This window comes from Eptatretus burgeri, chromosome 5 (assembly GCF_056783735.1).
Source record: "Eptatretus burgeri isolate ZD-2024b chromosome 5, Ebu_testis_v1, whole genome shotgun sequence".
In the NCBI taxonomy this organism is placed as follows: Eukaryota; Metazoa; Chordata; class Myxini; order Myxiniformes; family Myxinidae; genus Eptatretus; species Eptatretus burgeri.
In genome coordinates, this window is record NC_140965.1 from 113,459,843 (window position 1) to 113,471,640 (window position 11,798).

Here is an 11,798-nt window from a genome sequence, read left to right on the forward strand (position 1 = left end):
CTCATTCAGCACCTCGAGGGCCCCCAAAAGGATGTCTAAAGTCTCCGCAAAGATGACTGCATCATCTGCAAAAGCAAGGTCCGAGATCTTAACATTCCCAAACGATGCACGGCAACTTGATCTCTCCGACATCCTCCCTAAAATCCAGTCCATACAAGTGCTGAAAAGTGTGGGGGCAAGTACACATCCCTGACAAACTCCAGTAACAACTGGAAATAAGTCAGGGATGGTACCACCACAATTCACAGCACTCTCAGTACCAGAGTATAAGTTCAGACATCAGATCGATCAGTTTTGGTGGCACCCCACGAAGACCAAGAATCCTCCAGAGGACATCCCGATTCACTGAATCGAACGCTTTACAGAGATCAGCATAGGCTGCAAGCAGCCCCTGCCGAAACTCTCGTCTGCGTTTGGTGAGGACACGAAGGGCAAGGATACGGTCAATCGTTGACCTCTTTGGTGTAAAGCCTGACTGCTCTGGACGCTGGTGCTCAAGCAGATGGTGGCGAACCCTCTCAAGAATTATCCGAGCAAAGACCTTGCCCGGCACTGAGAGCAGCGTCACCCCTCAGTAGTTGTTGCAGTCTTGGCGATCACCCTTCCCTTTCCAGAGAGGGACAACAAGGCCCCTCTTCCAGTCAGTTGGGATGATGCCTGTGTTCCAGGCAGAGCACAAAACTGCATGCAACGACACGAGTGCAGCATTTCCACCAGCCTTGAGAAGTTCGGCATGGATGCCACAGATCCCTGGAGCTTTGACCCCATTTCAACTGGTTCACCGCAGCCCGTGTTTCCACAAGCGAAGGTGGACCACAGTTTATTCGAGGGTCAGCAACAGGGATTGTAACACCTTTGACGTCCAACTCGACAGCTGGGGGATCAGCCTGGTACAACCGCTCAAAGTAACCGGCCCAGCGGGCCTTCACTTCAGACTCCCCTGTCAAGAGCCTTCCACTCTCTGCTCGAACTGCAGTGCTCCGAGGGATGGGCTTGGATGAACGTAATGCGCGAATTCCCCTGTAAGCGGGACGAGAATCACCTGTCCACAGGTGATGCTCTACCCCCTCACAGATTCCTCGCACAGAGGCCTCCTTGTCCACCCTCAGTGCACGTACAGTTTTACTCCTCAGCTCCCTGAACAGCTCAGCTCTGCCATTCAGCCTGGCCCTGCGACTCTGGTCAATGGTATCCAGTGTCCCTTGAGAGACAAAATTCTTCTTTGCCCTGCGGTGAGCTCCAAGACATCCACCGGCAACATCAAGGACGGTGGTCTTGAAGGCGCTCCACAACTCTTCAGGACCCACCAAAGCACCCAGACCCCCCAAGTGTCCACTCAGCCTGTTCGCAAACTCCTCAGCTACTCTCTCATCCCTGAACTTGGCAACATCCAGCCTAGGCTGGGATGGTACCATTCTCCAGGATTTAAGGTGCAGCTTTAGAGTTGCTACAACAAGCCTGTGGTCAGTATTGTGGAACTGAGCACTCCGGTAGACCCTGCAGTTCTGGATCATCCTCCAACGACCGTCAATGAGGACATGGTCAATCTCCTTTGCCACACCGCCAGCGTTGGAATACCAAGTCCAGCGATGAGCTTGTGGGCGCTGAAACCATGAACCAGCCACCCTAAGTCCATGACTTCTTGCAAAGTCAAGGAACTTAGTGCTATTCTGGTTCGTAGTTCCTGACCCATGGGGACCAACACACACCTCATAACCATCCCTATCAGTTCTAGTCGATGCATTGAAATCCCCCAAGACTAGAAGTTTATCTCGTCTGGGGCACTGATCAACCACAGACTCAAGTGTGGCGTAGAATGCATCCTTCACGGTGAGATCACTCACCTCAGTCGGAGCATAAACAGAGACCAGGGAAATGACACCTAAGGAGTGATGAATCCTTAATCTCATAATACGCTCGTTGACCGGTGTTACCTCAATTATCATTGGGGTCAGCTTATTGGACACAGCTACAGCAACTCTTTGGGTATGGTAACCATCAGAGCGACCAGACCAATAGTAGGTGTAACCACCCACCATTATCTCGCCGCAATCCGGTCTCCGAACCTCAGAGAGAGCTGCAATCCCGATGTCCAAACACTTGAGACAGGTGATCATCCTCTCTTAGGGATAGGACATTCCAGGCACCCACCCGAAGGGACCGCCGTCTGGTGGACGACACCTCAGCACCACTCCGACACACTCTCCCGCAATCTGACCCAGGGATGTTACCCCGTGGTTTCCCTCCTATCATCAAAGATTGGGGGTCCCGAAGGCTTTGCCCCAATCCCATCATCCGGTGAGCTGCCCTGCCAAGGGAAGTATCAAAGGAGGTACTCCCACGGAGTGGGTTTTCAGATTTTTTTGCGTTTTGCGGAATGAAGGGTTTTACGGTGGCCGGAGTGCAAATCCTGCCACCAACCTCCTAATAAGAAGTAACCCAACTGCAGGAGGACGTCTGCAGACACAGTTGGGCACTAGATATGGATGGCCGTTGGCTCACAAGGAGCTCCTCCGCCCTTTGACAGGTTTTGTTTTTAATCCTGCTGGGTGTCCATATCCAAACACCCCCCTCACCAGAAAACCTGGTGGGGGAGACGGTTTAGTCGCCAACAACCCGACCATGGAACAGGTTAGTACAGGTTTACATGGTACCTGTAGCAGGTCACAGATCGAACCTGACCTGACCTGAATCGGTACCGTTCACGCGAAATCAATTCCGAAAGCCATTATCTCATGTAGGGTTATGAAATTTGGCACGAATGATCTACAGGTGATGCTCTATCAAATATATTCAAATTTTTGTGATATATGGAATACTTTACCCGCAGCACCCCCTACAGTTAGGGTATGCGCGAAAATTGGCGAATATTGAAGGCCCCCTAGCGACCGGGTGAGTGCATCGATACGAATGAAACTTTGCGGGTTCATGGTACTCAATGAGTACTAAAACTTTGCCTCAGGACATATTGACCGATTTCGCTTAGGTCAGGGGTCAAAGGTCAATTTGTGCAAAAATCGATAATATGCGAGAGCTGGAGGTGCCTTCGCGCCAAATGCTACTCCTAGGGTTATGGTCGGATGGTCATGAAAATTCACACTAATCGTCTGGAATACATTGTGCACAAAGGATCGAGCCGGATTTTCGATTTAGATCTTTGTTCACCCACAGCACCGCCTCGAACTTTGTGGATTTCCGATTTCAAACCGCATTTTCGGTACTTTTCATTCAAATGAATACCGAGTAGTTATCAGTTGATGGAACTGGATGAGATTTGATATGCATAATCTTAAGGTGATTCCCTATCGCTATATGACATCCATTTTGCTCTATATCTTATAGTTTCCATGCTCAGCGACCCATCGCCGCCTACCGGCTTGTCTTGTTTGTTTGTCTGTTTGTATGCAGGATATCTCAAAAAGTTTTGGACGGATTCGGACGAAACATGATGGACACGTTGGGTGTGTGACAAGGAAAAATTGATTCAGTTTTGGTGAACATCCCGGATAGGAGTGTTATTTAATCTCTAAAGTGATTCTTCACCATTGAGAGATCGGGCCAAAAACGAGATAATACGATATCTAAAACATTTATTGGGCCCGATATGTTCTACTGGATCTTGAATTGTATGGCGGAGTTATGCGCTCCACCGATTTCCCTTGTACTTGTTGATGGAAGACATCCCAGTTATGTTCGTGACGGCCCTGCTTTCACTCTGCTGTATAAAATTTGTGTTCACTTACCTCGTTTTGTAAATAAGATTAACCGTGTAATACATGATAAACATTTTGTTGTTTAATGTGATTGTAAGTGTGACAGTAATTGCATTGATGGATCACACAAGGCTGTTTTTTTATGCTCATAACTACAATGACACTATAATTCATTCGTTGATTGATTCATTCATTCATTCGTGTGCAGCAAGTGCTGCTGCTTTGCATTATTGTTGGGATTGCAATTGTGCCCTTGCTGAAGTGTTCCCTGTAAGGAACAATTAGGAATTTGTTGAGGATTCAGGAGATAACTCGCCTACTGTTTGTGAGAAAAATACCGTCGGGTCTTTAAACTCCACCAACTAATAATAGCAGAGGAGACATCCTACTTCAAAGTCCGTCTGAAGGAACCGCCACACTTCGTGATGCAGCACCCTGCTTTGAAGCACCGATCCGATAGTTTTTGTCTGGTCAGGACTCAAACCTAGACTATATGTATCAAAGGGGTAATACGGGACTTTCAAAATGACGGATGAATGTTGGCAAGGCCTTTTTCGCATGTGGTGGTGTGTGTGTGTGTGTGTGTGTGTGTGTGTGTGTGTGTGTGTGTGTGTGTGTGTGTGTGTGTGTGTGTGTGTGTGTGTGTGTGTGTGTGTGTGTGTGTGTGTGTGTGTGTGTGTGTAAGAGTATTTCCCCCATAACTCCAAAACTATAAAACCTATCAGCCTGAAACGTTGTAAGCATACTAAGAAAACTCCAAGGAAGTGCAAGAGTGAAAATTGCTTGCTTGGGTTAATTAATACACGTCGTTTTAAGATAATTAACGGTCTTATGGGTCATTCCGTGCCAACTCACCGAAATTTCAAAAACTTCCCCAGGTCACCTCCCCAGATTTTGCTGGAAAAATTCTTAAATGTAGATCTATGACTCTACCACCATGCAATAGATGAGCTTTCAATTCCTCAGAGTTTAAAAAATATCTATCTCTAGAGACCTTTGAAATTTGGCCCTAAAAATGCCAAATGTGAAAAACGCATTTTTTTTCAACTTCAGGGGCTTATAATTTTATAATGGACTCCTCTAGAAAGTTAATATTGCAAATATTACTAACTGGCATCCAAATTTTTCAATTATGGCATCAGATAGCCTCTGGGATGCATATTTCTCACTCTATAGGAAGCAAAAAATGCCTTTTGGGCCAAAACGAGCTAAAATAAGGTGAAACTATATGAGCCCTCCTGAAAATATGGAACAACTTAGAATTTTTTCCTCATAACACAGTGATTAAAGGGTCATTATCTATCGATAGATACATTTTTGTTGGGATAATACAGTTAGGTGATGAATTATAAAAGTTTTACCATATAATAAGCCCTTGCCTCCGAGGGCTCTAAAATGGACCAATTTTGTCCCCTAGTTTGACCATGTGGCGAGGGGTTTAGGATCTTAATTATTTTCTTAAAATGGCCTCATATAAGATGTGTCTACTGACCGAATAATTTTATCTAACGCCCATAGCTTCATATTAAAATAAATTTTTATTTCAATGCACGTTTTTTTTATAATTATTCATGTTTTTTTTTTTTTTCCTGAGCTTATAAATCTGAAACTGAACACTCTAGCAAAGTGATACTGCAGATATTTATAAACTGGCATATGAAATTTAAGGATCTGTTATCAGAATGCCTGATAAATGCACATGTTTCTATCTGTAGGAAGTTGAAAATGCCACTTTGACCAAAAATCGTGAATATGCAGGGGGCATAAACTGAGGTTATGTAACAACTTAGATTATTCTTCTCAGAAATTAAGAATTATAAGTACATTTTTTTTTCAAAAAATAATTCTTGTAATGATAATCCAAACATATGCTTGGGTTTTAATTTAATAAACATGTCCCCCAGTTCTCTATTTGAAGTCATGAGTTATGACATTCACCACTAGATGGAGTAATGGTCTGTCACAACACGAGGAGCAGCACAGTCAACCTGTCTGTCTGTTTGTCTGTTTGGAGAACAAATGAGAGGAGGAAACAAAGGAAATGGATGCAGAAAAACCTGGGCCCAGTGGCACAAGTTTGACAAGTAGATGCACACTGTTGGAACCAAATTAGACCAGGAGTGTCACAAGACCTATTATACAAGGAAGGTTGGGCTCAAACAAGTTGCTGCTTTGGAGAAGAAGTCACAATAATTGATTTCATGGAGATCAGGAATTACTTTCAGTTCAGAAGACAGTATTTGCCTACATCATGATCAAATTCTTATTTGTGACATCACAAGAAATCCAACAAAATGCAATGGAGAAATGCAACCTTGAGAAGTGCTTCAGAGCAGCAACAACCATTGCTGGTACACGGTCACACCATGGTTTCCTGCCAATCTCCTCAACACGTCTGGAGATGAGAAGGGTTTCTTCTGATGCTGTATCATCAACAGTATGCACAGGACCAGAAACCACACAAGCTCATCTGTCCCAGTTATTAGTTCCAACCCTAACTGAACTGGATGTATACCAGGCTGGGAAATATATTGCTTGTGTTTATGACAGAAAATGGTACATTGGGAACATTGTCACAAGAAATGGTAATGAAAATGATGTGTTTGTGAACTTCATGAAGCAAGGAAGGGGTAACACATTCTCATGGCCTCCAGTAAAAAAAGAAAGATCAATGCTGGGTGCCATTACTCGACATTCTTTGTGTGGTTGAGGCCCCTGACATAAAATCTGGTGGACTCAATACCAACTGTCACAGCATGACTTTACGCATGTTCAGGACCTGTTTTCTAAGATGTAAAATTCTGTGCCTCTGAGTGCAAGATAATCATGATAATGAATGTCATAAAAGATAAAAGGTCATTAAAGAGTTTTCTAAGGTATAAAAATTACTGATATTCATTGTCTCTGTATATCTGTAAATAAAAAAAGCTGCTACTCAACTAATCAAATTTGTTCTAATTTATAATTTGTAATCACTTATGAAAGTAATCATTAGCATGTATTTATGAATAAATAGCATCCTTATCACTAATGTCTAATAAGCATACTTTAGCCTCATGCGCACCCCTGCAAGTTCACCTTGTTTTGTTCCAAGTGGGCCAAATTGCCATATTTGGCTTCCTAAAACTCGGAGTATGTGCTTTCTAGAGACATTCTGATGCCACAATCTGAAATTTTGTATCCCAGTTTATAAAATTCTGCAGTAACTCTTTCCTGGATAGTTCCATTTAAGATTTATAAACCTCTGAATATGAAAGAAGTGAATAATTATAAAAAAAATAACGTGCATGTAAATAAAAATTTATTTTACTATGAAGCCATGGGCGTTAGATAAAATTATTCAGTCAATAGACACATCTTATATGAGGCAATCTTTAGAAAGAAAATGAAGATCCTAAAGCCCTAGCCACATGGTCAAACCAGGGGACAAAATTGGTCCATTTTAGAGCCCTCGGAGGCAAGGGCTCATGGTAAAACTTTTATAATTCATCACCTAACTGTATTATCCCAGCAAAATTGTATCTATGTATAGATAATGACCCTATAATCACTGTGTTATGAGGAAAAAATTTTAAGTTCCATATTTTCAGGAGGGCTCCTATAGTTTGGTCCCAACCTTATTTTAGCTCGTTTTGGCCAAAAAGCCATTTTTAGCTTGCTATAGAGAGAAATATGCATCCCAGAAGCTATCTGATGCCATAATAGAAAAATTTGGATGCCAATTAGTAAATATTTGCAATATTTGCTTTCTTGAGGAGTCCATTATAAAATTATAAGCCACTGAATTTGGGGAAAAAATGCGTTTTTCACATTTGGCATTTTTAAGGCCAAATTTCAAAGGTCTCTAGAGACAGATATTTTTTAAACTATGAGGAATTGAAAGCTAATCTTTTGCATGGTGGGTACAGCCATATAGATCTACATTTAAGAATTTTTCCAGCAAAATCTGAGGAGGTGACCTGGGGACCCTTAGGTAAGTTGGCACGGAATGACCCTTTTAGTAGGGGTGCCAAGGTGCAGAAATGTGCTTAAAAAGAGATTGAGGTAGTCATGAAAGAACATACTTTTGTCCTAGATGTTTTTTGGTCGATTGGACCTTGGCGCACATGACTGGGGTGGCCTGCTCGGCCAACTCTCTTGCGAAAGTGCTCATCTGGCTCGATTTATCATGTCACCATGACGAAATTCGGCCCAAAAATTAGGGGTAGGAGAAATGGAATTCATTATTTGAACATATTCCTATTGCTCTTTACCACCATTTTAGGTATCAGAAGAAAGGGTTTGGGCTGGGATACAATTTGGTAGGAGAAACATTTTGATGGGGTCACTGAATGCAGGTTGAGGGGTCAAAAGGTCACGCTCGGAAGGGTCAGGTGAAAATCTAGGGGCCCTGGGTATAAATGGAACTGCTGTACCCAAACCAATACATATAAATGAATGACACAAACACAAATTTAAGAGTACTATATAACAAAGTTTTTGATAATCAAGCCATGTTAGGTGGATACAGAGAATTTGAGAATTAACCCCTTTATGTCTATGAACAGAATCGCAAAAATGGCAAAAGTCGGCTTTTTCTCATAAAAGTTATTATTCGCTAATTACTTGACCAAAACATGACTAGACATTGTCAGAAGGTATCAACTGATCAATTTCAACCTATTTTACCATTTACTTTGGCTAAAGGTAAGTTTTATGCCTGCAATATCATTTTAACCCAAGTGAGAATTTGCTGTCCCAATGAGACTCCATACTTTTTAAAACAAAGAGCTCTTCATTAATTGGAGGTGTAAAATTTAACTCCTCATGACCTTCAGCCATGCTACAGGAAAAATCACAAGGATTTTAATCCATCATATCCAATAACATCATCAAAATGATATTGAACTAATGATGCATAATAATCGAGGAAGTTTAAGGTAATTAGTTTAACAATACAAACACCATGAATCTTGAGTTAGATGATCAGAATCTCCTCCCTCTCTACCCACATAGGTGCAATCTGCAAGGCCATCAATGAAGACAGTCAGGATGATGCAAGGCGAGCATTTGGAGGAACAGAGTCAACACTAGATGGCGTGAGGAAGAGGCTGAATGATTTCATCCAGATGAACGTGACGTCTCCGACTGGCAGGTTATGGATAATGTACCTTGAAATGATTGGAATCCTGAATAAATTCATAGCCGCTGAACGAGCAGGAATTTGGGATATGCACTTACAAGCGACAGAGCAAATGCTTCCATACATAGTTGCTGCTGAACACAACAAATACACGTCTTGCCTGTCCCACTATCTATCCGCAATGAAGGAATTACCACCAGATGTTCAATCAAAGTTTGAGAAAGGCAACTTCGCTGTTCGTAAGCAGCCAGGAAAGTTCAATGGAGTCTGGTCTGATATGGCCCTTGAGCAGACTTACAATAAAGACGCCAAGACGAAACTGTTCCAGGGAATCGCCCAAAGACCCGAGACAATATCCAAGTACCTGAAAGCACTGCCTAGCATGACGGCAGCCTCCGAGAAAGTACTATTGATGGCGCACCTGAAACAAGACCCTCATCGAACAGGTGACGTGAGCACTTCGGAGAGGGATCTGCAACAAGTGCAAAACATCAACTCTGTTGTAACCGAAAAGATGATGAACCCTTTTCAACAATCAAATGATGCGGAACTTGTCAACGTATCCACGGGTCAAGTTGCACAGTCACTTGAATTGATCGGAGCAAAGGAGAAAGCCTTGGCGAGTGCCTTCAATCCTGAGGCAGAGGACTCTGTAAAAGTTGAGCCTGTTAGACTGAAGACATTCGTTGAAAAGGTGAAAAAGAAATCCACACTTCAGCAAACGAAACAACTGTACATTGAAGAGAGTTCTGTCATCCGCAACCTCTGCTTTGCTGAAAGCCTAGGACATAAAGAGAAAGTTGATGCCTTTTCACATGAGTGGGCAGATTATCCCAGTTCACTTTTCACACCAGACGAGCGACATCCATCAGGTTTCTCAATGAGAAAGGGCAACAAGTCTGATTATGCCACAATGCTTAAGGCCACGATTGGATCTCAATGGAAGGAACTTGAGCAACTGCCAAATGTATAGTCAGGGACAGGCTATTTCATTGACCTTATGGCCTTCGTTCAGTGCCATCAGGAACTTGGGAGCACTACATTCAAAGAGCTATCAGCAAAGTACCTTGAAAAGATCTTGCATCTTAGACCAAAGGATTGTCAGATTGTCCATGTTGTTGGTGATCGCTATGATGTCATCCCTCAGAAAAGCTTGAAGATTGAGGAGAGAATGCAAAGAAGCAAAACGACAAACAAGACGAAAACCTTCATCCCTCATGACAACCTACAGCTCCCATCATGGAAGGGTTTTGTCTCAAATCACGAAAACAAGGAACATCTTCAACAGTACCTTTCAACGACATGGATGACAAATCACCAGGGAATACCAGTGGGATGCACCTTGATACTGGGAGGCATGACTCGGGAACCAGCCATGATGTTGACAAATCATGGGACGTTGGAACTTTGGATGTGATGAACACGAGGAGGCTGATACACTAATCTTTGCTCACATTGCATACTCAGCAATGGAACAAGGGTTCAAGAGGGTAGTCTTCCAAGCCACAGACACAGATATCTTGATGATGGGCATCTACCATGTTTCGAAGGTGCAAGGCTTAGAGGAACTCTGGATGCAGAAGCAGAACATCTTCATTCCATGCCATGTTATTTACAGATTTCTGACAAGCAATTATACAAATACCACAAGTTCGTCTTTACTCTCGGCATATGCAATCACCGGCTGTGACACAGTCAGCTACATTTTCCATTGTGGAAAAAAACGTGCATTGAAAGTGGCATTGGACTGTGGAAAGATCCTTGAGCCAGTTGCACAGTATGGAATTCCTGATGAGCATGAGCGTATTGAAATATCAGAAGCCATATCAGAGTCCGCACGGAAATACATCTACGCACTATATGGGAAAAAGGACTTCTCTGGCTCTATGGATGAGCTACGATGTCATCTGTTTCAAACAAAGAAATCTGACCTCCGATCATTGCCACCGACCAGCGACGCATTTTAATTTCACATCATGAAGGCTCTGTACCAAATGTTACTTTGGAAACGTGCCATGCTGGCAAATCCATTGCTGCCGGATCCTACAGACTTTGGTAGGAATACCAAGAAAGAATACCTGCTGGCTACTCTAATGACAAAGCCATCCAAACCAGGCCTTCTCTCAACAAGATGCAACTGCCGCAAAGACAACTGCAGATCACATTGCCCTTGCCGAAAGGCCAAAGTGTCATGCACCATGGCTTGTAACTGCTGTGGGGATCCACTGATGTGCACGCTTATGGAAGAGAAGAATGAAGATGTTCTATGAACATGAACATATTGCTCTGGATCCATGATTCATCATCAGTCATCATCATCGACATCAGCTGATCAGTCAACCTAATTAATACATTGTACATGTACTGACTGTACACGAGTGTACCTGACTGGCATTTGTAGGGTGGACAGCTCAGACGTCGTAGTGAAAATAGCTGGTTCATAAGTCTATTAACCCCCATGTCAAAACAGCTTTCAGTGTTATGCACTGCCAAGGGCTTGGGTTGAATTTTTTCATCTATCTATAATTCCAGCAATGTGTGTGTGTGTGTGTGTGTGTGTGTGTGTGTGTGTGTGTGTGTGTGTGTGTGTGTGTGTGTGTGTGTGTGTGTGTGTGTGTGTGTGTGTGTGTGTGTGTGTGTGTCTGTGTGTGTGTGTGTGTGTGTGTGTGTGTGTGTGTGTTTCTGTGTTTCTGTGACCGCTGTTTCTCGACAACCGCTGGTCCGACCTAATTGAAACTTGCCATTTATATTGCTGGCCACCTGAGGATGTGCCTTTTCAAGGTTTGATATTAATCGGACAAGTGCCTCCAAAGTTATGGCCATTTATTTACCAAACCAATGACAAGACACGTTGTTGCGTGAGCGTGGCCGATGGGGAATGGAAGCTCAGCTGCATTCGCCATTACGGGTTACAATGTACGAACTTCCGGATAGTGATGACTTCGTGTATTCTAATAATTTCT

The 11,798-nt window shown here is 43.1% G+C and overlaps 1 pseudogene; it reads left to right on the forward strand.

Moving 5' to 3' along the window:
- Nucleotides 1-10,226: 10,226 nt before the first annotated feature.
- Nucleotides 10,227-11,105, forward strand: LOC147027185 (uncharacterized; annotated as a pseudogene).
- Nucleotides 11,106-11,798: the final 693 nt, after the last annotated feature.